The sequence below is a fragment of the Gorilla gorilla genome, chromosome 9, assembly GCF_029281585.2.
Source record: "Gorilla gorilla gorilla isolate KB3781 chromosome 9, NHGRI_mGorGor1-v2.1_pri, whole genome shotgun sequence".
Taxonomy (NCBI): domain Eukaryota; kingdom Metazoa; phylum Chordata; class Mammalia; order Primates; family Hominidae; genus Gorilla; species Gorilla gorilla.
The window spans coordinates 111447093-111471717 of NC_073233.2; the positions used below are offsets into that span (position 1 = coordinate 111447093).

Here is a 24625-nt window from a genome sequence, read left to right on the forward strand (position 1 = left end):
GAGATCATAAGACCAACAACACGGAATTTATCTCAATAAAATACCAAATTATAAATAATACCTAAGGCCATGTCTGACAAGGGTTAAGTCACACACCCCTGCAAGTCACTGTGACCCAGTGTGTTGGTTAATAGACTTCCTTATGGTAAAACCTTTCCTTCTGCTGACTCCAAATTTTTAGACAGAGCTTTACTTCTTTAACTAATTGCAGACTAAAGAATCTCTGAATCCACCTGTAACCTGTAAGTCCCTGCTTCAAGATATCCCATCTTTTTGGGCCAAACCAAGGTAAACCTTTGATGTATTGATTTATGTCTTTGCCTGTAACTCTTGTCTCCCTAAAATGTATAAAACTAAACTTTAGTCAGACTGCTGCGGGCACATTTTCTCAGGATCTCTTGAGACCACTCCCCAGGACATGGGCACTCATATTGGCCCAGCATAAACCTCTTTAAAATATTTTACTGAGTCTGGTTTTTCCATTAACAGATCGTTTGTGTTAAGTATGAAAGAGGTTTTTGTGGGAAAAGACCAGATAAAGTCTTGTATTGGGTGTTGAACTCTAAAGCAGACAAGCAGTGGTCTCTGGAGGAAATTTTAATATCCCTCCTTCTAAATCCAAATACTGAATTGTCTCACCTTTCACAGCAAGCTCAAGCCAAAGATCAAATTAAATTGAAACAGAGGGATTGTGCTGATGAGCATGGCTTAGAGAAGCTGCCAGATGATGCTTAAACAAGACCACGTGGCCCTCTCAGCTTTCAGCACACGGTTAAGGGCCAAAGAGAATTTTACTAAATAGGCAGTATGATTGCAATTAAGCCAAGATCCAGCTATCAATTAGTATACCTACAGTCAAATTTCAGGTATTAATTTACTTTTAAATTTCCCATTTATTAGAAATAACTATAAACCCCAACTACGAAGAAGTAGCTTTGAGTAATCCATTGATTTGCATTCTTTTTGTTAGCATAACCAATCATCATTCCGAGGCTCATTCTATAACTGAATACAAGCTCAGCTGCTCACTGCTTGCAAAATCAAATGAACAAAGATGAGACGCAGTGAAAGGACCGTGACTTTAATTGCAAAAGCTAGCAATTGAGGAAATGGCCAGGCTCATACCTTGAATAAACCATTTCAACTTTTGGGCTGAGTATAGAGGATAAGAAAGGAAAACTTGGCTTGAGGGGCATGCAGGAGTGGCCAAGGAGGTGCTGGTCTATGTGACTTGTTCTGACGACCATCTTGAGTTTTTGTTCCATCTGGTGAATGGGCTGGCAAAGTCTTGGTTACAGCTGGGTTGTAAATTAACTCTAGCCTTGAGGTAATTTCCAGGTAGGGGAGAAATCCACAATCAACTGGTTTGTTTCAAGATTTAGTCCCTGGAACTTGTAAGCAATCACATAATTAGATAAAAAAGAAACAGTGTGCAAGGGAGTGACTGGTGGAAAGACAGGAGCAAAGGTTATTACATTATTAAGAACAAAACAGGAAAGAAAAGAAAAGGATTTTAAATGGGCTACTCAGTTACAATTCTATCTAGTAGCCTTTATTAGTTTGAGTGTTTATTGTTTCACTATCATATGTTCAGATATAGGTTAATTTGTTTTCTGCTCAAGTCTTTGCATGTTCCTTTAAGTATTCATGTTTTCCCATTAATTTTAAAAATTTTTATGAACTTATGTCTTAGAATATCACCCTTGTTTCATTTCCTCTATTTTTCTTTTAACTTCTATTTTAAGTTCAAGGGTATATGTGCAGGTTTGTTACATAGGTAAACTTGTGTCATGGGGGTTTGTTGTACAGATTATTTCATCACCCATTAGTTATTTTTCCTGAACCTCTCTCTCATCCCACCCTCTACACTCCGATAGGTCTCAGTGTGTGTTGTTTCCCTCTAAGTTTCCTTGTGTTCTCATCATTTAGCTCCTACTTATAAGTGAGAATATGCGGTATTTGGTTTTCTGGTCCTGTGTTAGTTTGCTAAGGATAATGGCCTCTAGCTCCATCTATGTTTCTGCAAAAGACATGATCTCAGGTTTTTTTTATGGCTGCATAGTCTTCCATGGTGTATGTACCACATTTTCTTTATCCAGTCTACCACTGATGGGCACTTAGGTTGATTCCATGTTTTTGCTATTGTGAATAGTGCTGCAATGAACATATGGGTGTGTGTGCCTTTATAGTAGAATGACTTCTATTCCTTTGAGTATATACCCGGTAATGGAATTGCTTGGTCGAATGGTATTTCTATCTTTAGGTCTTTGAGGAATCATCACACTGTCTTCCACAATGGGCGGGCTAATTTACACTCCTACCAACAGTGTGTAAGTGTTCCTTTTTCTCTGCAACCTCACCAGCAACTGTTATTTTTTGACTTTTTAATAACAGCTATTCTGACTGGCATGAGATGGTATCTCATTGTGGTTTTGATTTGCATTTCTCTAATCATCAGTGATCTTGAACTTATTTTCATGTGATTGTTGGTTGCATGTCATGTATGTTTTCTTTTGAAAAGTGTTCATGTCTGTTGCCCCCTTTTAAAATGGTTTTTCTTTTAAATTTAAGTTCTTTGTATTAGGTTGGTGCAAAACTGTGTTTTTTGAAAAAAGTAATTACTTCTAATGGCAAAAACTGCAATCATTTCTGCACCAACCTAATAGATGCTAGGTATTAGACCTTTATCAGATGCATTGTTTGCAAACATTTTCTCTCATTCTATAGGTGGTCTGTTTACTCTGTTGATAGTTTCTTCTGCTGTGCAGAAGCTCTTTAGTTTAATCGGGTCTCATTTGTCAATTTTTGCTTTTGTTGCAATTGCTTTTGACATCTTTGTCATGAAATCTTTGCCCATGCCTATGTCCTGAATGGTATCACCTAGGTCTCATTTTCTCTATTTTCTTCTTCAGTTACTCCAATATATACATGTTTGTGCTTTTGTGTGTTGGAGGGGGGAGTGGGTGTGTGTGTGTGTGCATATGAATATAAGTACAGCTACACATACCTTTTCCTTACATTTTCTCAATTTTTTAACTCTTCTTTCATCTTTTCCATCTTTATCTTATGCTGGACTCATATTCTTCTTTAATTCTCTTGAATGGTATCACTGTAATTACCACTTGAGGGTTGTTATTTTTGGTTTGTAAAACTTCTCTTTTGTTATTTTTTTAATACTGCCTTCTCCTTTCATATATTTTTATTTCTCCCTTTGTCTGTTAGGACATTTCAAGTATTTATATTTTAGTCTCTTTCACATAGTTTTACTATCTTCAAGTCTTGTTGTGATATTGCAATGTAATAAGAAATATATACTTAGTCTTCATTTCCAGTTCCTGGCACAGAGCTCCTAAAACTCTTGGAATTTCCTGAGTGATTGGGGTGAGAGAAGCATTTTTTGTTATTTATAATAAGCCCCTTTCAACCACACTGGGGTTTATGCTATCTTGGAGGATAGGAACTGAGGTACCAACCATGTGATTAGAGGGTTGGAAATTTAAGCCCCACTCCCTGACCTCCCGGGAAGGGAGAGGTGATAAAGATTGACCTAATTAGCAAGGGCGGTGATGTAATCAATCATGACTACATAATAAAACCTCCATAAAAATTCTAAAGAACAGTATTGGGAGAGCCTTTGAGTTGATGAACGTATCAAGGTGCTGGGAGGGTAGCATGCCCACAGAGGGCATGGAGGATCCACCCCCTTATACCTTGACCTACTCTTCTCTTCCACGTGGCTTTTCCTGAGTTGTACCCTGGATAATAAACTGGTAAATATGTGATTTTCTGAGTTCTGTGAGCTGTTCTAGCAAATTATTAAACCTGAGAAGGGGTTGAGGGAACCCCTGAATTACAGGCAGTCATTCAAAGTACAGGTGGAATCCTGGGAGTTGGGATTGCCATCTGAAGTGAGGGAAGTCTTATGGGACTGAGTCTTTAACCCCAAGGGACTCCCCTAACTCTGGGCAGTCAGTATCTGAATTGAGTTCAACTGTGGGACACCCGGTTGGCATCTAGAGAGTTGGATAATTGCTTAATGTGAGGGGAAAACCCACATATTTGGTGTCAGAAATGTTCTGTTGAGAGTGTAGAGAAATAGTGTTTTTGTTTTCCTATGAGGTACAAATTCCTGTATCATAATAGTTCATTTATTTTTGTTTCATAACTTTTTATTTTAATCTTTGATCTTCTGTTTAGACTGATCATCTTCTCTGGAGTTGTGGCTTTGTAGGCGTGTGCTCACAAAATGTTTTGGGTTTGCCTCAAACCCAGAGTCTATAGACTATACCTGGCCTGGATCATGCTTTGATCTTGTATCATAACAGGCTTGTTAATTCAGACTTCCTATTCATGTATACTGATGCTGGGAAAGTCAGGCCTAAGCAGTATGCCTAAATTCATAAGCTCACCTTTCCAAAGATATATTTTACAATATCTCAGGGGTAATTATTTTCTCTAGCAGGGCCCTGATTTGATAGCAAGTGTCTGAGCTCCTTTCTAGGCTGGCAAATAGCAGTCTTCTAAAATCCATTTCACATATGGACCAGCCCTATAGAATTGCTGGACACAGATATTTCAGTTCCATGGCTCTACTTGGGTAGGCATTAGAGCTGTTTAGGCCAAAACCCTTTGTTAGTGTCTCAGATTTTATACTACTTCTCTGGCTCTGAGTTTCTTCTTCATTTCTGCTACCTGCAAATTCTCATTTTTTTGGTTGTGACCTCAGTACTATATTTAGGGAGTGGGTTATATTTTATTAAGAATTATATGTTTTCATATTACGTCAGCCTCCCAAATTGACCTGTAATGATAGAATCCTTAGTTACTAAAATATTGAAAATAAAACTGATGGCTGCTTTTGTTTACCTGAGAGGCCCATGCACAATGTAAATAGACTAGTTAAGCATCTGAACCCTCACGGACACTTCCCTCAATAATATGCTTCCACTTGTCATCAGGGAAAAAAAATAACCGAAAGTACCTGCATATGAATGAAGAATCTGTGTTCCTTACATGATAGTCCATAAATTGCTTTACTTAATTTGAGTCACTTTCAAAACCATTATTTCTTTGATTCTTAGAACAATCCGATCATGGAGATTGGGTGGGTAATTTTACTCCCATCTGAATGGAAATGAAAATGGGACAGGGGCTGGGGGGCAGTGTGCAGAGTGAGAAAATGTGGATGGTGGAAATTGGGTACTGTCAACATCTACAGGATAAGAGAAGGACATCATGAGGATATTGAAGAAAGGCATTTCAGGAGGCGGGAGCAGAACTGTCAGAGAGCGGCTGCTTAGAATACAGGGAGGAGTGGTCAATGAGGCCAATGGCTGAAAGGGCGAAAAAGGATGAAATATTAATTTTTATCCACTCTAAAGCCATTGGTGACTTTGGAAGAACAATTGTAGCAGAATATTGGGGTCTTTTCAAACAAAGTACATTTAAGGATGAATGAAAAGTAAGAATGTGTATCTAGTGAACACAAAGACTAGTGTTAGGGATCATTTCGATAGTCTATTACTGCACAGTGGCTCATGTCTATAATCCCAGCACTTTGGGAGGCTGAGGAAAGAGAATCGCTTGAGGCCAGGAGTTTGGGACCAGTCTGGGCAACATAGTGAGACTCCTCTCCACAAACACAAAAGATTACCTGGGTGTGGTGGTGCACACCTGTAGTCCCAGCTACTCAGGAGGCATGAGGATTGCTTGAACAAGACCCTGTCTCAAATAAATGAAAGAAAAAAATAAAGAAGATAGAAGAGACCTTGGTGTCAGTGTTTGTGGATAAAACAAAATTGTTCTCTTTACTCATTAGAGTTTTGAATTAATACTTGTGAATTGGACAAATGGAGGTCAAATTTTAGCTTTAGCACTGAGAGTGCTATTGTGGAATGTGCCTTCAATGAGTGACAATCACAGGCTTCACATGACTGAACACCTGATAAAACGACCTTACCACCATTTGCTGGGCAAGCCCTGTGTGTGCCCCAGGGGCAGTTGCTTCCCAAGTAAATAAAGCAGAGCAGAATGTCCCATTATTTTGTAATTTCAAAAATTAATTTGGTTGGAGAAAATAACCATACCATATTCAAAGCATATGCAATATCTTACACTTAAAACATAATTGAAATATTTAGTTACTTTGTATTTCAGTATATTAATATTTCTGAAAACACATTTGATTATTAAAACCTCCACTTCTAAGCAGAGTAAACACACTTAAAATCACTTCTGCATATCCCAGTTTGAGTGCCAACAACAAGCAGATTAAACTTGGAGAGGCTCTCTTTCTTTGCTTTAATTGAATCTTTTTTTTTGTCCTGTTCACAGAATTGAAAGTGAAGACTGATGAATCATGCCTTCTGATCAAGACCCATGTTGGAGATTGTTGCCCTGACCTTGGGAAAGTCTGTGTCCATGTAAATTCAGATCTTAATGAAACAAAAATAAATGTAAAGCATTTTCTGGGAAACAGAAAAGTTTTGCTTAATGAAATCTAGGATACCAGCCATCAAAAAGACAACTTTCAAATGCTTGATTTACAAACTTTTCTGCAAAGAATTTTAAATATGTTTTTCTTGTGGTAAGTAAAGAACATTAAAAATTCCCAGCTTTTTCTGGTGACACTAAGTGTATAGAAAGCATATGAAGTTTCCTGATAAATGCTGATGTGAATACGCTTTGAGACCATCTGCATCTCTCCCATGGAAACTGATGACATTAGAGCTTATGGCTTGAGAGTAAACAGAAAGGTTAATTTTCTTTTTTATAAAGCTCTTAGCTTCAGATACATGGGATAGAGACTGATGGTAGGACTTGGCACCAGAATACCAATTGAACAGTGCTCACTGCTCATTTGGGAATCAGGTCTCCCTAAGAAAAGCTGGGTTCTGATCTCACTTCTGACACCTTAAGAAAAAGCCATTTGGTTCAGTCCAAGCCCCAAATTCCCACTGCCAGCCTGAGTTAACAATTTAACATATAGGGAAGATCCTATAATTAAAAAGTGGTAACGTTAATAATAAACATGTACTGAGTGATTATCATGTGCAAGCCACTGTTCTAGTGCTTTCCATTTATGAACTCAATTACTTCTCACAATGACCAAAGCCATGATTTAAAAACTACACAACCACCAGAAAGACCTTAAAATCCTAATACTTGTAGTATGTTGAGTGCCTACCATGTGCTTAGTTTACACTTTAGGTAACATGCTTTATACACAATATGCCATTTAATCCTCACTGTATCAATCTAGTGTTTAGTTGCAAACTAAAGCATGTTAGTTGTTAACTCTAGTTGACTTATCAGAAAAGAAGCTAAGTAAAAATAGGTCTGTCTCTTTAGATAGACCACAGAGACATCTGGAGGGCTGGAGAATCAGGCCCAAGACTGTGCTACCTAGAGCAATACCTATACCACACAAACTGGTCTAATGAGAAAAATGAACACTGCTGCCCCCATACTAGGTTTTAGTATATCACTGGCAACTTCTATGTTAAAAAATAAACTTTAAAGCAGCCATTTGCATCATTAATGTGACTGCCATTTCTTCTCCAAGAAATTTCATCCACTGCTACTACTGCTGCATCACTAGGTCCGGAGAGAATGGCAAGGCGTTGGAGAGCTGATGTCTTTTGGCTCTACCCTCAGATGTTTAGAGAAATAACTAGCATTTTCAGTTCTGACCTGGGGAGACCATTTTTTTTCCCTATTGATTTCTTAAATCTGGAAAGGAGTTCAGAGGAATGACAAATTTCTCCTCAGTGATTTTGTAAGAAAGGGTTTATTATCTCAATTTTAATGTATCATGGGACTAAGATCCAGAGAGGCTAGATTGGGTTCTTGCAAACAAACTGTAAGATGGAAAATATTGTGCAGGTTTATTAAAGAGTGCTCTCAGGACATACATCGCTAGGAAATGAAGAGAAAAGAATTGGGCAGAGGGACAAACTAACCTTCACTGCTATCACAAATGAGGCCTCAGACAATCCTACAGGACAACAGCATTGTCCCAAATTAAAGCTAGGGGACTAAGCCTTGTATCTCTGCAAAAAGCCAGTTTTTGATCACAAGATGCCCTTTGGATGGGGCAAAACCTTGAATGAGGCAGTTTTCTGTAGTTGAAAGAGAACGAGTTCCTGTTGTTTTGGTAATGGCAATGAATTCATCAATTTAATATAGACGAATTCCCAAAGAAATACTGATGGAATAGCAGTGGCATCCATCTCTCTTCCTATGATAGAATCTACATGAACCATATTTAAGTATTGTAAAAATACGACATTCAAAACTAAAGATGGACAACATCAAATGTTACTAAAGATTTAGTGAAATTGGAACCCTCATACTTTGCTGGTGGGAATGTGCAATGATGCAGTAGCTTTGGAAAACAGTGTGCTCGTTTCTCCAATTTGAATCCCAGTGGTGTCTCTGTCACCCATTCCTTATCATCTGTAATGTTTTTGTATTATGTAAGTCCTTTCTATCTAAAATATCTAGGGTGATTTTAGTTTTATAATATTTAGTATTATACGCTGATACCTGACTGGTGTAACCTGCAATAACTAGAAGAAAGGTAGTATTATTCCTTCTTCACCTAGATCACTTCATTTAGTCCTGGGTTGAGGACTAAATTCCCACCAGCAATGTATGATGATTCCAATTTCACCAAATCCTTAGCAACACTTAATGTTGTTCATCTTTAGTTTTAATGTCATATTTTTAAAATATTTAAAAATGGTTCATATAGATTCTACTATGGGAAGAGAGACGGATGCCACTGCTATTCTACCAACATTTCTGTGGGAATTAGTCCATATTAAATTGATGAATTCATTGCCATTACCAAAACAGAACTAAATGAAGTTATACACTGAGGAAAACAGATTACTGAATCCATCCTGATAAGAGTGTAATCAAGAAGGTGAGAAACTTGAAACAAAGAGAGTTGTGCAAAGATCAACGGTACCAGACAAAACTTATGAGGAACATAATGGCTCCTTTTAAATATCTTGAGCACCCTATGTGAAAGAATTCAAGTACATAGGAAGAAGTAGGACAATTTTTAGGGACAAGTATGTGAAGAAAAGTTTCAGTGGTCAACTTGCCTTGTCAGGCATTAAGATTCCCATCACAGGAGGAGTTAAAGCAGAAGACGGGTGGCCACTTAGTGAAAAAGTCACAGGGGCGATCCAAGGATTCTGAAGTGGGAAGTATGCAAGAGTCGAGGCAGATGATCTTAAGGTGGAGGTAGCAAACCAGCAGTTCGTGGCCAAATACGGTCTACGAGATGCCATAACACAGGTGGATTTAGTTATCAACATTTATGAATCAATAGATTCCCATAAACATCTGAAATTTCTTTTTTCTCAGGGAAAAATATGAAAATATGGTAGCACTGCATTCCCTTTTGGCAACAATTGGTGATGCTAAAAATAGATTGTTTCTTTTAAACAGATCAAGCAGCCTATAGTTCACCACAGTCCCAATATTCCCACCCATTTAGGCTCTAGCTCACAGCTTTTATCCTATGCTGCCTGTCTGGGATCTCAGTTTGCTACCACTGGATCCCCAAACCTAAGATTCTCTGATTCTTTGATGCCATGACTCAAAGTGCAGTTCAAATGTTATCTCTGCTGGGAAGCTTTTCCTATTCATTCCAGCTAAATGTTCTTATTCTCCTCCCTGAATACCTCTGGCACATAAAATATTTACCACAACTTATTTGAGTTTATTCTTGCAACTTTCCAGTAAGGTAGATGTTTGAGGTCAGGGATCTCACATATAGGAGATATCCTTCGATATTTTAGCAACAAATATCCCGCATTGACTTTTAGTGATGCTCTTTAACAAGCTGATTAATTTCACTGTAACTTAGAAATAGCTTTTTCTACACAAGGGAAAGGCTTACCTGATTTCCTTTTGACTGTAAAGTTTATTTTTGAAATTGAGTTCTATTTCCCCCTTGGAATTCAGGAATCTTAAAACAAATATGAAGGAATCATTTAACGTTTAGACTATGCAACTTCCTAGTTTTTAGTCATTGTACTAGGCACCAGTCAGAATGTACCTTTGCCATGTAAACCTATAAATTTCCTTCTTTCCTTCACTGAGAAATTAAGATGTAAGACTAATTCATTCCATGATGCCTAGAGTTTACATTTGAGTTTATAATTGCAAATTAGTTTCATTGTTATTGTTCTAGACATCATTTTTTCAAACCACAATAATTTTTTTTTTTGAGACAGTCTGGCTCTGTTGCCCAGGCTGGAGTATAGTGGCACCTTCTCAGCTCACTGCAACCTCTGCCTCCTAGGTTTCAGTGATTCTCATGCCTCAGCCTCTGGAGCAGCTGGGATTACAGGCGCATTTCACCATGCCTAGCTAATTTTTGTATTTTTAGTTGAGATGGGCTTTTACCATGTTGGCCAGGCTAGTCTCAAACTCCTAGCATCGAGTGATTTGCCTCCCAAAGTGCTGGGATTACAGGCATGAGGCGTCATGCCTGGCCTAAAATCACAATCATTTTTGTTGGGAGGGAGTAGGTGAACAGTTTGCTACATTTGATCTAATCTGGACTACTGAGAATAACAGTATAATTTAATGCTTGGTAATTGTTTTTATATATAATTAATAATTACATATTACATATATCAGCTTTTTCTAAAATATATTCTATACAATACTGTTCAAAATGCTTCCCCAAATGCCCCATTTAATAAATAGGTTGCAAACTTATTAGATATCATACCCAACATAGACTGAATCACGATATTTTTTGAAGATACAGATAGTTCCAAAAAAAGTTACCAGAATTTTGCTTCCAATATAGATTATCCCATTTATTCTGGAACAAATAAAAGAATAAATCATACCAGTGCTTTCACAAACTCTTCTGGAAAATAGAAGAAACATTTCCCAACTCATTCTCCAAGGCCAGTGTTACCCTGATAACAAAGCCAAACAGGACATCACAAGAGACCAATATCACTGATAAATATAGGTTAAAAATATTTATCAAAATATTAGTAAGTTGAATCCAGAAACATAGTGAAAACACTGTACTCAGGACGGGCAAGGTGGCTTATGCCTGCAATCCCAGCACTTTGGGACACTGAGGCAGGCATACTGCTTGAGCCCAGGAGCTCCAAATGAGCCTGGGTAACATGGCAAAACCCTATCTCTACTAAAAATACAAAAGTTAGCTGGGCATTGTGGTGCATGCCTGTAGTCCCAGCTACTCAGGAGGCTTAGGTGGGAGGATTGCTTGAGCCTGGGAGGCAAAGGTTGCGATGAGCCAAGATCACATCACTGCACTCCAACCTGGGTAACAGAATGAGACCCTGTTTCAAAAAAAAAAAAAGAGAGAGAGATTATACTGCATGATTAAGTATGATTTATTTCAAGAAGGTAAGATTGGTTTTTAGATATCTAATACTGTGTAATAATATTAACATTATTTACAAATTTAGCAACTTAAAACAATATGCAGTTATCCCACAGATTTTGTAGGTCAGGAATCAACGCATAGCTTAATTGGGTCTTCAAGTTAGTACTGTACAAGGTTGCAATCAAGATGTCATTTGGGGCTGCAGTTTCATCTGAGGCTCAACTGAGGCTGGATAGTCCTGTAAACTCACTCAGGTTTTTGGTAGTTTCTTATGATTATAGGGCTGAGAGCTTCACTTACTGGTTGTTGGCTAGAGGCCACCTTCAGCTCCTAGAGGTTGCCTGTATTTCCTTGCCACTTGAAATTCCTCAACATGGGCAGTTGTTTCTTCAAAGGCAATGGAGAGAGAGATTCCAGCAAAATATCCCCCCCCGCCTTTTTTTTTTTTTTTCTGGAGATGGAGTTTTGCTCTGTTGCCCAGGCTGGAGTACCATGGTATGATCTCAGTTCACTGTAAACTCCACCTCCCAGGTTCAAGCAATTCTCCTGCCTCAGCCTCCCAAGTAGCTAGGATTACAGGTGCCCACCACCATGTACCATGCCTGGCAAATTTTTGTATTTTTAGTACAGATGAGGTTTTACCATGTTGGCCAGGCTGGTCTTGAACTCCTGACCTCAGGTGATCCACCTGCCTCAACCTCCCAGAGCAGGTGTGAGCCACTGTGCCTGGTCCAAAACACCTCTTTCAATCTTCTATAATGTATATAATGTAATCATGTAATCTTAGACATTGAGTCATATTTGCTGTGTTTGTTTTATTAGAGCAAGTCCCAGGTTCTGACCGTACTCAAGGGAAGGGAATCACATAGGCCACTTAAATGGGCTTACTCTTTAAGTAGGTTTCCCAGAAGTCTTGTCCAGTGACTACCACTTATTTCCCTTGGACAAACCTGGGCTACAATGGTTATTCTAGCAACAAAGGGAGCTGGGAAATGTAGTTTCTAGATGGGCGTATTGTCCACTAGAGTGTAATCGGGTTCTGTAAGAAAAGTGGAGAATAACTATTGGGTGGGCAAATAGCAATATTTCATTCAGGTGGAACCATATCACTGAGCCAGGAATATCAACTAGTGAGTCATACTGCGAATATTGAAAGCCAAAATGATTCTTTTTAGGACAAAATGAATCCACTGGCATTTCATTAATGGAACATGAAAATTATTGTTCTATTTGTTTCTATTTGTTTAAATGAAATACTTGTCTTCAATTCCAGTTTTAGAATGTGGGCCTTGAAATGCTTCAAATTAGCCAATTTAAAATTAATTCTGCTTTAGTAACATTTCATAAAAATGATTATAAATCAGAACAAAAACCTGTAGGGTATAGCAAGTTTCACAATTTCTTTACAAAAACAGCAATACACCAGTAACCACAGAACAATAAAGAAAAATTAGAGGGGTATATCACAAGGGAAGAAATAATGGAAACCATTAGAGACTCAAAGAGCGGAAAGCCACCAAGAGAAGATGGATGGCTCCATAAACTTTATCACAGTTTTTCAAAAAAAAAAATACAACAATCTACCAGGTAGTGAAACCATTAAGTGAAATTATTGGTATAGACCAATTATATCCCCTAAGAAATGAGATAATCGTTTCCCTCTTACTGGATAAAAAAAAAAAAAGCAGTAGGAACAGAGACACATCCTGCCAATGAAAACTTTAATGGTGATTATAAAATATTCTCCAGAATGGAGTAATGAGTATAATGAAGGTTGTACACAACAAAGTAAAACTGTACTGAGATTGCAGCTTTAGAAAATCACTACAGTCACTGTGACTGTGGACATTCTCTGTGCTTCGATTCAGTAAAACCAGTTGATGGAGTGATGAATTGCTTCTTCAGCTTCTCATGGGTAGATTTAGGGAGAGAAAATGACAATTAGTGCCAATATTATAGAGATATTATTGGACAAATTCATAGGCTATCATCAGAAGCCCTCATGGTAAGGAGGGGAAGGTAGACTGGGTGATATTATTTCCTTGTTTATAGACAAATATCCCAAACAAAACCCTAATCAGCATATCCAATTGTGGGGTGAGGAGTATCGTCAGTGACCTTAAAGAGGTGCCTGTGAAGGGTAAGGGGCCGGACTCTCCAGTTGCAAGATAAAGGATGTATTGCTGCTTCTCCATCAGACCAACTCATTTTCCTACTAGTGTTTCCTCTGCCTGGAACACATCTCCTCAACTCATACATAACTAATGTGAAGTGTGAGCAGATGTGGTATGTGTTGATGTATTGCTTCTAGGTGGAAGTATTTACTTGCCAGAACTTTGACACTCTTTCTTCTTGGCAAGGTGATTGTGGAGTTTGGAGATAGCGTCTCTCCCAGCCTGTAGCTGGGTGACCACATGAGCAGAGCTCCCAAGCTAACCCACAATGTCCAAGTAACATGAGAAATAAACCTCTTTCTTTTGGGTAGGGGGAGGGGGTTGTTTGTTACTGCAATATAATCTCGTAGCCTGTTCTGATACTTCATATCAAATCATCTTAATCACTTATTTGTAGCACTGTTCATGATCCATACACTCTTAATGTGTTTCTTTATTCTTTTTGTCTGGCCTTGAAATGTAAACTGTATGTGGGCAGGGACCTTATCTGTCTTGTTCACTGATACATTCCCCAGAAAATGCATAAAATGGAAAATAATAAATGTTCAGTAATATTTATTCGATAAATAGTCTTTAAATAAGAACTACAATTCTCTTTAGCCAAAGAATGAAGCAACATTTCTTAAATGCCTTTCCTAGGCATTTAGGAAGTAAGAACCCTACATCCAAATTTCTAGCATTTATCAGCTGTGAGACCTTAGGGACATTACTTTATCTTTTTGTGTCTGATGCCTAAGTGTCTTCATCTGCAAAAACAGAAATAATCATATAAGGTTGTTGTGAGCATTAAATGAGTAATACAAATAACATAATAAAGCATAATAATATATATTTATTACTAAAAGTGATAAAAAGCAGATATCCAGGGCAATGTGCCTGAATGGCAAGATATATTTTCCATCTTTCCTTGTGGCTAATTAGGGATATTATATTCTAGCTAATGAGATGTAAATTGAAATGTTGAGTGGGATATTTGGGAAGATGCCTTTCAAAGAAGGAAGCAAAACCCTCTTCTTCCTGCTGGTTAGAATGTGGATATAATGGATGATGTTCTAGCCCCTGTCACATGAGATGAAGTGGAGGCTAGAAAACCATACACAGTAGAACAAAAAATAGAAAAAGCCTAGGTCACTGATGACTTGGTAGAAATGCTACACTAGCCATGAACAGTCTGTCTTCAAACTGCATTTTTTTGGAAGAATAAACTTTTACTTGTTTATGCCACAAAGTACTCATAGCTAGCACAAATTAAGTCTCTAACTGATATGCTCCCGTCATATGTTGATCATCTATTTGATTTGTTTTTCCCAATTAAGAGTCTATTTATAGGGGTGTGTGTGTATGTGTGCATGCATGTGCACCTGCGAAAATGTGTGTGTGTGTATATATATATACATATATATATATGTATATATATATACATATATATGTATATATATATATATATGTCTACCTTCATGGTGAAACTTTTACAACAACATCCTTTTTTCACTATTGTGCCAAGTTCTCTGGTGAGTGAAATGGCAATAGATCAGATGGCAATGAGTAATGTAAACCTGGATATCTTCTTAGTGCATTCTTTAAATTTTTTTATTTCAATAGGTTTTTGGGGAACAGGTGGTGTTTGCTTACATGAGTAAGTTCTTTAATGGTGATTTCTGAGATTTTAGTGCACCCATTACCTGAGCAGTGTACACTGTATGCAGTGTGTAGTCTTTTATCCCTCACCACCCCCTACCCTTTCCCTGAGTCCCCAAAGTCCAATGTATTATCCTTATGCCTCTGTGTCCTCATAGCTTAGCTCCCACATTTGAGTGAGAACATACGATGTTTGCTTTTCCATTCCTGAGTTACTTCACTTAGAATAATAGTCTTCAATTCCATCCAGGTTGCTGCAAATGTCATTATTTCATTCCTTTTTATGGCTGAGTAGTATTCCATGGTGTGTGTGTATGTGCGTGTGTGTGTATATATATATATATAAATGTGATATATATATATATATCACATTTTTTATCCACTTGTTGATTGATGGGCATTTGGGCTTGTTCCATATTTCTGCAACTGCAAATTTTGCTGCTATAAACATGCCTGTGCACGTATCTTTTTCATATAATGACTTATTTTCCTCTGGGTAAATACCTAGTAGTGGGTTTGCTGGATCAAATGGTGAATATACCTTTAGTCCTTTAAGGAATATCTACACGGTTTTCCATAGTGGTTGACTAGTTTACATTCCAACCAACAGTGTAAAAGTGTTCCCTTTTGATTGTATCTGTGCCAACATCTATTTTTTTATTTTTTGATTATGGCCATTGTTGCAGGTGGTATCACACGGTGATTTTGATTTGCATTTCCCTCATCATTAATGATGTTGAGCATTTTTCCATGTGCTTGTTGGCCATTTGTATATCTTCTTTTGAGAATTGTCTATTCATGTCCTTAGCCCACTTTTTTGATGGGATTGTTTGTTTTGTTCTTGCTGATTTGTTTGAGTTCTTTGTAGATTCTGGGTATTAGTCCTTTGTCAGATGTATAGATTGTGAAGATTTTCTCCCACTCTGTGGAATATCTGTTAACTCTGCTAATTATTTCTTTTGCTGTGCAGAAGCTTTTTAGTTCAATTAGGTACCATCTATTTATCTTTGTTTTTTTTGCATTTGCTTTTGGCTTCTTGGTCATGAAGTCTTTACCTAAGCCAATGTCTAGAAGGGTTTTCTCAGTGTTATCTTATAGAATCGTCATGGTTTCAGGTGGCATTGCTATAAAAATAGGCTCATAGACAGAATAGAGAACCCAAAAATAAAACCAAATACATACAAACTAATCTTCGACAAAGCAAACAAAAACAAAGTGGGGAAAGGATGCCCTATTCAACAAATGGTGCTGGGATAATTGGCAAGCCACATGTAGAGGAATAAAACTGCATCCTCATCTCTCACTTTATTAAAAAATCAACTCAAGATGGATCAAAGTCTTCAATCTATGACCTCAAACATTCCTATTTATCATTCTTAATGTTTGGATTAATGATTTAATCCAAAAACTCAGGCAAAGTCCAGGGATAGGTTAATATCTGCTAGAGGGAACCATAATAAACATATTCATGAACTAACTGTTATGTACAAGTCAAACAAACAAGTTAATTGTTTGTTAGCAGAAGAGATTATGAGTTTATTTTAGGCCATTAGTGTATATTACTCAGTTAAATTGTGTTTATATTCTGTAAATCTTTAATATTTCACCACAGGAAAGAAATTCAGCCCATATTTCTACTGGAAACTCCCAAAGAAGACTTAGAGCATGACTTAAACAAATTAAAAATTAAAATTAAGCATAAGCAGTGGATCAAGTAATGAATTATTTGACGTTTAAAGCTTTGGTTATTAGTCAGAATTAAGTCTTTAGTGATATAATGGGCTGGTTGGTTTGGTGGACTTTACAATTGTTTTTAAATAAAGAAGGTTTCATTCAAAAGTTGCCAACCTCATCTTTTGGGTACTGTTTCTAGAGTCATAAGCAGGGTCGTCTTCATTATGCAAATATGAGATAAATAGGCTCTTCTTTCTAATACTCTTACTAAATTCTTGGGTAGGGAATAGGCAAACTGATATAGGTCCTTGAAACTTCCTGGAAGTTTTCTGAGAAATGCATTTAAGACCCCAAACTTTTTTTACTTTAAAAATATTTGAAATTTAATGTTAAAAGAAACTCTCTGTAAAGTGTAGACGCTGCTGATGAGATTCAACAGCAGAAAAACGAGTCCTACAAGAAAATTCTTCAGGGCACTAGGGCTAAATTTGGCCTTGGCGTCTTGGCTGATACTGCGATCACAGGAGACTTGGTTTTGACATTTGGTGACTGTACCTAAGAGCACTTTGGGCCTAGCCATTCTAGTACAGTGGCTGCCTTTGAGAAATGGATCTGAACATGTAAATGTAAACTAAATAGCTAAAGTGGAGAGAGCCAGCAAGAGCCTAGCTGTGGACAGGTATGGAATTACTAAAATTTCATGATTGAGTTTTACCAGCAACAACATGTGAAAGTGGTAGAAGTAAAAGCAACTGGAAATAGTAGACCAGTTAGATTGTTTATTTCCCTGAAGAATTTGGAAGGTGACACAAAGATTAAGAAAATGTATTATTCAGGATTCTCCAGAGGAATAGAACAGGATGTGTATACTGGAGGCCAAGAAGTCCCACTGTATGCCATTTGCAATCTGGAGAACTAGGAAAGCTGGTGGTGTAATTCAGTCTGTAGTTGAAAGGACTGAGAACTGGGAGAGCCTATGGTATAACTCCCGCTCAGAGGCCCAAAGGCCTGAGAACCTGGAGTGAGGGCTGGTGTAAGTCCTGGAGTCTAAAGGACTGAGAAACAGGAGCTCTAATATTTGAGTGCAAGGAGAAGATGAATGTTTCAGCTCAAGAAGAGAATTTGCCCTTCTTCTGTCTTTTTGTTCTTTCTAGGCCCTCAAAAGATTGAATGATGCCCACACCTCCATTGGTGAGGGCAGATCTTTTTTACTTAGTTTACTGATTTAAATGCTAATCTCTTCCAGGAATAAATGTTTTACCAGCTGTCTGGACATCCCTTAGTCCTGTCAAGTTGACACATAAAATTAACCGTCACAGAGACCAAAGATTAAGCACTGAATAGAAAGGTATTTATTGTCCTAGTGGGAGTCCAATCCTGCATAGAATCTAAGTGAATAGAAGGTGAAGTTAGGGGAGAAACAATTGGGTAGATCTTTTAAAGTCAAAAGATCATCAATCATCTTCCATGTGGTTGGGTTCCCCAGAAAACAGACTCCGAGATGAAGATTTGTTTTCTAGTGGGTTACTGGGGAGTGTACTCAGGAATAACACCCGTTAAGGAGTAAGGCTAACAGGAAGAGAGTGACCACGATAACTCTACTGCCTTTGGATCCATGGCTCCATTGGTCAGATAACCCACACATTTGACGTATCTCTTTCCTACCATTTGGGAATGCTAGGAGACTTGCTGTCACACAGTGTCAAGATGATTCAGAAAGACTCATGGAATTGAGGAGATGCCTGTAAATTAGCTTTTGAGTCTTAAAAAATAGCCTTAAGCACATCATATAACTAATGTATAATATTTGATGTGACTCCGTTAATTTCCCAAGATATTTACTCTTTCCTTGTCAGTTCCATTATCTTGCCAGGCACTGAAGTCTAATTACATGTTAGTAGTTTTATCTAATCGGTATCTCATAGCAACTTTTAAATATGTGTTCTGGGTTCCAATTTCCTGACACTTTTGGGGTTTGCCCAGATATCCCTACCCTCCTATGTTTCTCAGACTAAATACTTCACAGTTGACAAGGTGCTTTTATAAATTTCTCAGATTGTAAATTTACCTACCACTTTCAAATATGCAAAGAAAGCACAGCTTATGTATTTTTCATAATTTACCTAATCATCTTAAGAAGTCCCCTCCTTATTGGGTAGCATGGGAAGAGGACACTACAATTAGTCCAATTCAGTAAACTCAGTTGAATCCTATAATTTAAAGACCATCTGATGTATAGTTTAGTCTCTTGGATAAGTCTTTGTTTTTATGCTTCCTGCATTTCTGATTCTCTCCAATATCAATCCAAGAATATAGGGAAGAGGCTTATGTGACCTCATGGCAGCAGGGAAGAGGAACAGCCCCTCAGCTATGTGTCCATGTTTTTTGAGCATCTTCTTGTATCTTCTAGGCCCACGCAATGCCACTTTTCCTCTGGTCAGTGGGTTTCCTATTGGTACCTAATGGCTCAGTCTGTTGTTTATGACATTGGTAGATTTTCTTTCTTGGTTCCATTAAATCCTGGTGGAGTCAGAGCCTTAGGATTCAGTCCTTGACCTTGACCCTTGCTTTTAAGGGAGGAGACCACCCCTTATATTGTCTTATGCCCAATTTCTGCCTCCAAAGAAAGAAGAAGTAAAAACTAAAAGGCAGAAATGAAATCCACAGGCAGACAGCCTGGCTCCATGCCCTGGGCCTGGTAGTTAAAGATTGACCCCTGACATAACAGATTATGTTATCTATAGATTCCAGACATTGTATGGAAAAACATTGTGAAAATCCCTGTCCTGTTTTGCTCCATTCTGATTACCCGTGCATGCAGCCCCCAGTCACATACCCCCTGCTTGCTCTGTCAATCACGACCCTCTCATGCGGACCCCCTTAGAGTTGTAAGCCCTTAAAAAGGACAGGAATTGCTCACTCGGGGAGCTTGGCTTTTGAGATGCAAGTCTGCCAAAGTTCCTGGCCGAATAAAGCTCCTTCCTTCTTTAACCTAGTGTCTGAGGAGTTTTGTCTGTGGCTCATCCTGCTACATTTCTTGGTTCCCTGGTTCCCTGACTGGGAAGTGAGGTGATTGGTGGACAGTCGAGGCAGCCCCTTAGGTGACTTAGCCCTGCCCCATGGAGCATCCTTGCAGGGGACTCCAACCGGCCTGAGTGACATGGATCCTAACAGCACTCCCAGGTAGGCAATTGCCCCGTGGGATGCCTCACCAAAGCAGCATGTGGCAGGCCCCCATGGAGGATCAGCGCAGTGGCTGAACGCTGGGAAGGAACTAGCTCTTGGAGTCTGGACATCTGAAACTTGTTAAGACTGGTCTTTGGAACTTGCCCACTCCATTTGAGCGGAAAGGCGTGCCCGCACCGGCATTTTGGTTTTTGTTTTTGACTTGATTTGGATTGCTTGATACTTTGGTTTTGGTTTTGGCCTGGCTTGGATATCTTGATACTCTGATTTTGGTTTTGATTCTGGTTTGGTGTAAACTGTAAAAGTGCGTGTATGCCCTTTTTACCCATTCTTTGTTTTGTGGTGTGTGTGTGGTGTGAGCGTGGTGTTTTGTCTCAAGGAAGCGTGGGTCAGGCACAAAGTAAGCCCACCCCACTAGGAACTATGTTGAAAAATTTCAAGAAAGGATTTAAGGGAGATTACGGTGTTACTATGACACCAGGAAAACTTAGAACTTTGTGTGAAATAGACTGGCCAGCATTTGAGGTGGGTTGGCCCGTCAGAAGGAAGCCTGGAAAGGTCCCTTGTTTCAAAGGTATGGCACAAGGTAACCTGTAAGCCAGGCACCCAGACCAGTTCCCATACATAGACACTTGGCTACAGCTGGTTTTAGACACCCCACCTCTGGCCCCCGCCACAGTGGTTGAGAGAACAGCAGCATAAGCTGCTGGCAGAGGCAAGGAAAGACCAGCTGAAGGAGAGAGAGGAAAGAGATAGAGAAAAAGAGGGAAAGAGAGAGGAAGAGACGGAGAGACAAAGAGGGAGTCAAGGAGAGAGAGAGAGAGAGAGAGAGGCAGAGAGACAGGAAGAGATAGAGGCAAAAGGAAAGTCAAAGACAGAAAGAGAAAGAGATATATACAAGTAGTTAAGAAAATAAAAACACAGTGTACCCTATTCCTTTAAAAGCCAAGGTAAATTTAAAACCTGTAATTGATAATTAAAGGTATTCTCTGTAACACTCCAATACCACTTTGTTGTCAGTTAAACAAGGGCATATCCCGAAAGCACTGAGGACTTCCTATCAAAAATCCTTAACCCAGTAACCTTCGGATGGCCCAGATGCATTCAATCTGTAGCGGCAACTGCTTTGCTAACAGAAGAAAGTAGAAAAATAACTTTTAGAGGAAACCTCATTGTGAGCACACCTCACCAGTTGAGAAGTATCCTAAGAAAAAAAAAAAAGATGATTTAACATTAACCACTGAAAATCCCCTTAACCCAGCAGGTTTCCTAATAGGGGATCTAAGTCTTAATTACCATACAAAGGTCCAACCAGACCTAGGAGGAACTCCCTTCAGGATAGGACGATAGATGGTTCCTCTTGCATAATTGAAGGAAAAAAAAAAGCCATCCATACCAATTCTAAGTTAATTTGGACTAAACAACATCTATTAATAGCAACAGATAATTAAAATCCCAAACTTAAAAGGTTTTCAACAAAAGTAAAGCTTGCTGAAAGTTAACAGTGTAACATGTATTATAGTAACTTCTAATCTTGTGGCCTTAGACAGTCTAGTTAACAGATATAAAGGAAGTTCGCTTTGGAAAAAAATGGTTATCACCTTCAAAAAAAGGGAGAAAAAAGGGAAAAAAATTGGGGGGCAGAATTTATGTAAAAAGAATGTTATATGGTAAATTCTCGTTCTGAAATAAATTAACTGGTTGTTTAAAGAAAGAAATGTTTGCAATAGAAAATTGAGGTATATCGTAGAATTGTCTGCGAAAGTCATGAAAGAGAAAAAAAGTTATAAAAAAAGAATTTATGCAAGAAATGCTGTATAATTTAAAAGTAATTAGGCCTCCTGAATGTAAAATGATTGAAACAGTTTATGTGCAAGGTGTATAAGGAAAGTAAAATATACCTCTGGTAAAAAGATTATAGGGAGGCATAAGAAAGTGGATTTTTATCTACATTAAAAGGTTAAAAAAATTGTTTTAAAGGTTTAAGCAAGTTTTAAAACAATAATTGTAAAGGAAATTCTGTGTGTAAACATACTGGCTAAAGTTAAAGGAGTATCATCCAGTTTTTCTGTGAACTGGACATTAAAATAAAAGCACAACTGGTTTTTCTTAAAGCACTAACCTGCTGTTTAACAAAAATTATAAAATAGGTTAAAAAGAGTATAAAAATCTTACCTTATGTCAGACATTAAAAATTGGATAAACATGTCTACAAGGTTTTATTAAAATTAAGTTTAACATTAATAACACACTAATATAAAGGTAAAATTTAGCCTATCTGGTGTAAAAATCATATAAGAAGCATTATTAAATATAAAATGGTGTTTGGCTTTCTTTGGTCTAAAAACTAATAAAAATAAGTGCTAAAGGAAATTTCTCAGTAAGAAGGCACCAAAGACTATAAAGTCCACTGTTGATGCCCCCACATTTAAAACCAAAGGTCATTTTCTTAGAAATTATATACTTGGTTTATCTTCCTCTTTCCTTCCCCTCAAAACTAAAAGTCTTTTAGCACAGGTACCACCCCTAGAATTTCCAGTAAACTAGCACCAGCCTAAAGATCACCTTCCCATCAAAGGGTGGAAAGAAGGAAAACTTGAGCCAGCCTAGGAAGGACCCTACCTTGTGTTGCTAACCACCAAGACTGCTGTTCGTACAGCGAAAAAGGGATGCACTCATCACACCTGAGTCAAAGTGCCACCCCCTCCAGAGTTGTGGGCCACAGTCCCAGGGGAAAACCCTACCAAACTAAAGCTAAGAAAAATTTAACTCTTTCATCTATTCTATTACTCTTTCTTCTTTCCTGGCTCTATTGCTCACCGTCTAGTTATTAACATAACCAAGTCAATTTCATCTCAAACTATTGCATTTAATGCTTGCCTTGTTATACCCTGTGGGGACTTGCCAAGTCAAGACAGCTCTCTACTTCAGAAAAGTATCTGTGTCCCTCCTGACTCTCCTCAGACTGGGCATTAGTAAACTGGGGTCATTTAATCCAGGGAGATTTCAATAAAGACCCCAGTGACAACCAGGAGTCTTGCCTCCCGATGTAGAGCTTTTATGCCATAGTCAGTCCAACGTTCTGTGGACCACTAAAGAGTAAGGATGGACTGCCCCAACTGGTTTTTGTAATTTCCTAAAATCATACATTCATTTTACTAGAGGATTATAGAAGTTAAAGACTTAAACTTTGGCCATTAAGACAGGATACCAAGGTGCAAATGCCTGGTTGGAATGGATCAAATATTCTGTCCACATGTTAAACAAAAGCAATTGTTATGCTTGTGCACATGGCAGGCAAGAGGTCCAGATTGTCCCCCTTTACACTAAAGTGGTCCTCCAGTTGACCAGGCGTGGGCTGCATGGTAGCTTTTTTCCAGGATTCTACAGCCTGGAGTAATAAGTCATGCCAAGCTCTCTCTGCTATATCCCAAAGTCCGGCACCCTGAGGGTCAGACCCCGAGGGCCATCCAGCTTCTGTCTCCCAACACTAAGTTCACTTCGTGTCTCTCACGACAGGGAGGAAACTTAGTGTTCCTTGGAGATCTGAAGGGATGCAGTGAGCTTAAGAATTCTCAAGAGCTTATCGATCAGTCAGCCCTTGTTCATCCCCGAGTGGATGTGTGGTGGTATTGTGGTCGACCTTTACTGGGCACTCTGCCGAATAACTGGAGTGGCACTTCTGCTTTAGTCTGATTGGCTATCCCTTTCACCCTGGCATTTCATCAACCAGAGGGAGGAAAAATAAGACACCATAAAGCAAGTGAAGCCCCTTATGGGTCTTTGGACTCTCATGTCTATTTAGACACAATTGACATCCCATGGGGAAAACCAGATCAATTTGAAGCCTGAAATCAAATAGCGGCAAGATTTGAGTCAATATTTTGGTAGGTGACAGTTAATAAAAATGTAGATTGGATAAACTACATCTATTACAACCAATGGCAACAAGCTTTTCATGAGATAAAAGAAAAACTCAGGTTGGCCCCAGCCCTGGGGCTACCTGACCTGACAAAACCTTTTACACTATATGTATCAGAGACAGAGAGAGAGAGAAAAAATGGCAGTTAGAGTTTTGACCCAGACCTTGGGGCCCTGGCCAAGGCTGATGGCCTACCTCTGTAAACAACTAGACGGGGTTTCTAAGAGTTGGCCACCATGTTTGAGGGCCTTGGCAGCAACAGCCCTGCCAGCACAAGAAGCAGATAAGCTAACTCTTGGGCAAAACCTAAACATAAAGGCCCCCCATGTTGTGCTGACTTTAATAAATACCAAAGGACATCATTGGGTAACGAATGCTAGACTAACTAAATACCAAAGCTTGCTCTGTGAAAACTCCCGCATAACTACTGAAGTTTGCAACACCCTGAATCCCACAACCTTGCTCCCGGTATCAGAGAGCCCAGTTGAACATAACTGTGTAGAGGTGTTAGACTCAATTTATTCTAGCAGGCCCAACCTCTGAGACCATCCTTGAACATCAGTAGACTGGGAGCTGTACTTGAACGGGAGCAGCTTCGCCAACCCTTGCAAAGTGACTCTGAAGATGACGACAAGC

The 24625-nt window shown here is 38.6% G+C and overlaps 1 long non-coding RNA gene across 1 annotated transcript in view; it reads right to left on the reverse strand.

Moving 5' to 3' along the window:
- Positions 1–1068: 1068 nt before the first annotated feature.
- The window catches only part of LOC129525486 (uncharacterized), a 73339-nt gene continuing 49782 nt past the window's right edge, over positions 1069–24625 (reverse strand). The window contains exons 3-4 of the long non-coding RNA XR_010129185.1: positions 5654–5721; positions 1069–1391 (exon numbers count right to left, since the gene is read on the reverse strand). This is a non-coding gene — a long non-coding RNA (uncharacterized lncRNA). The remainder of the gene's footprint in view (positions 1392–5653; positions 5722–24625) is intronic.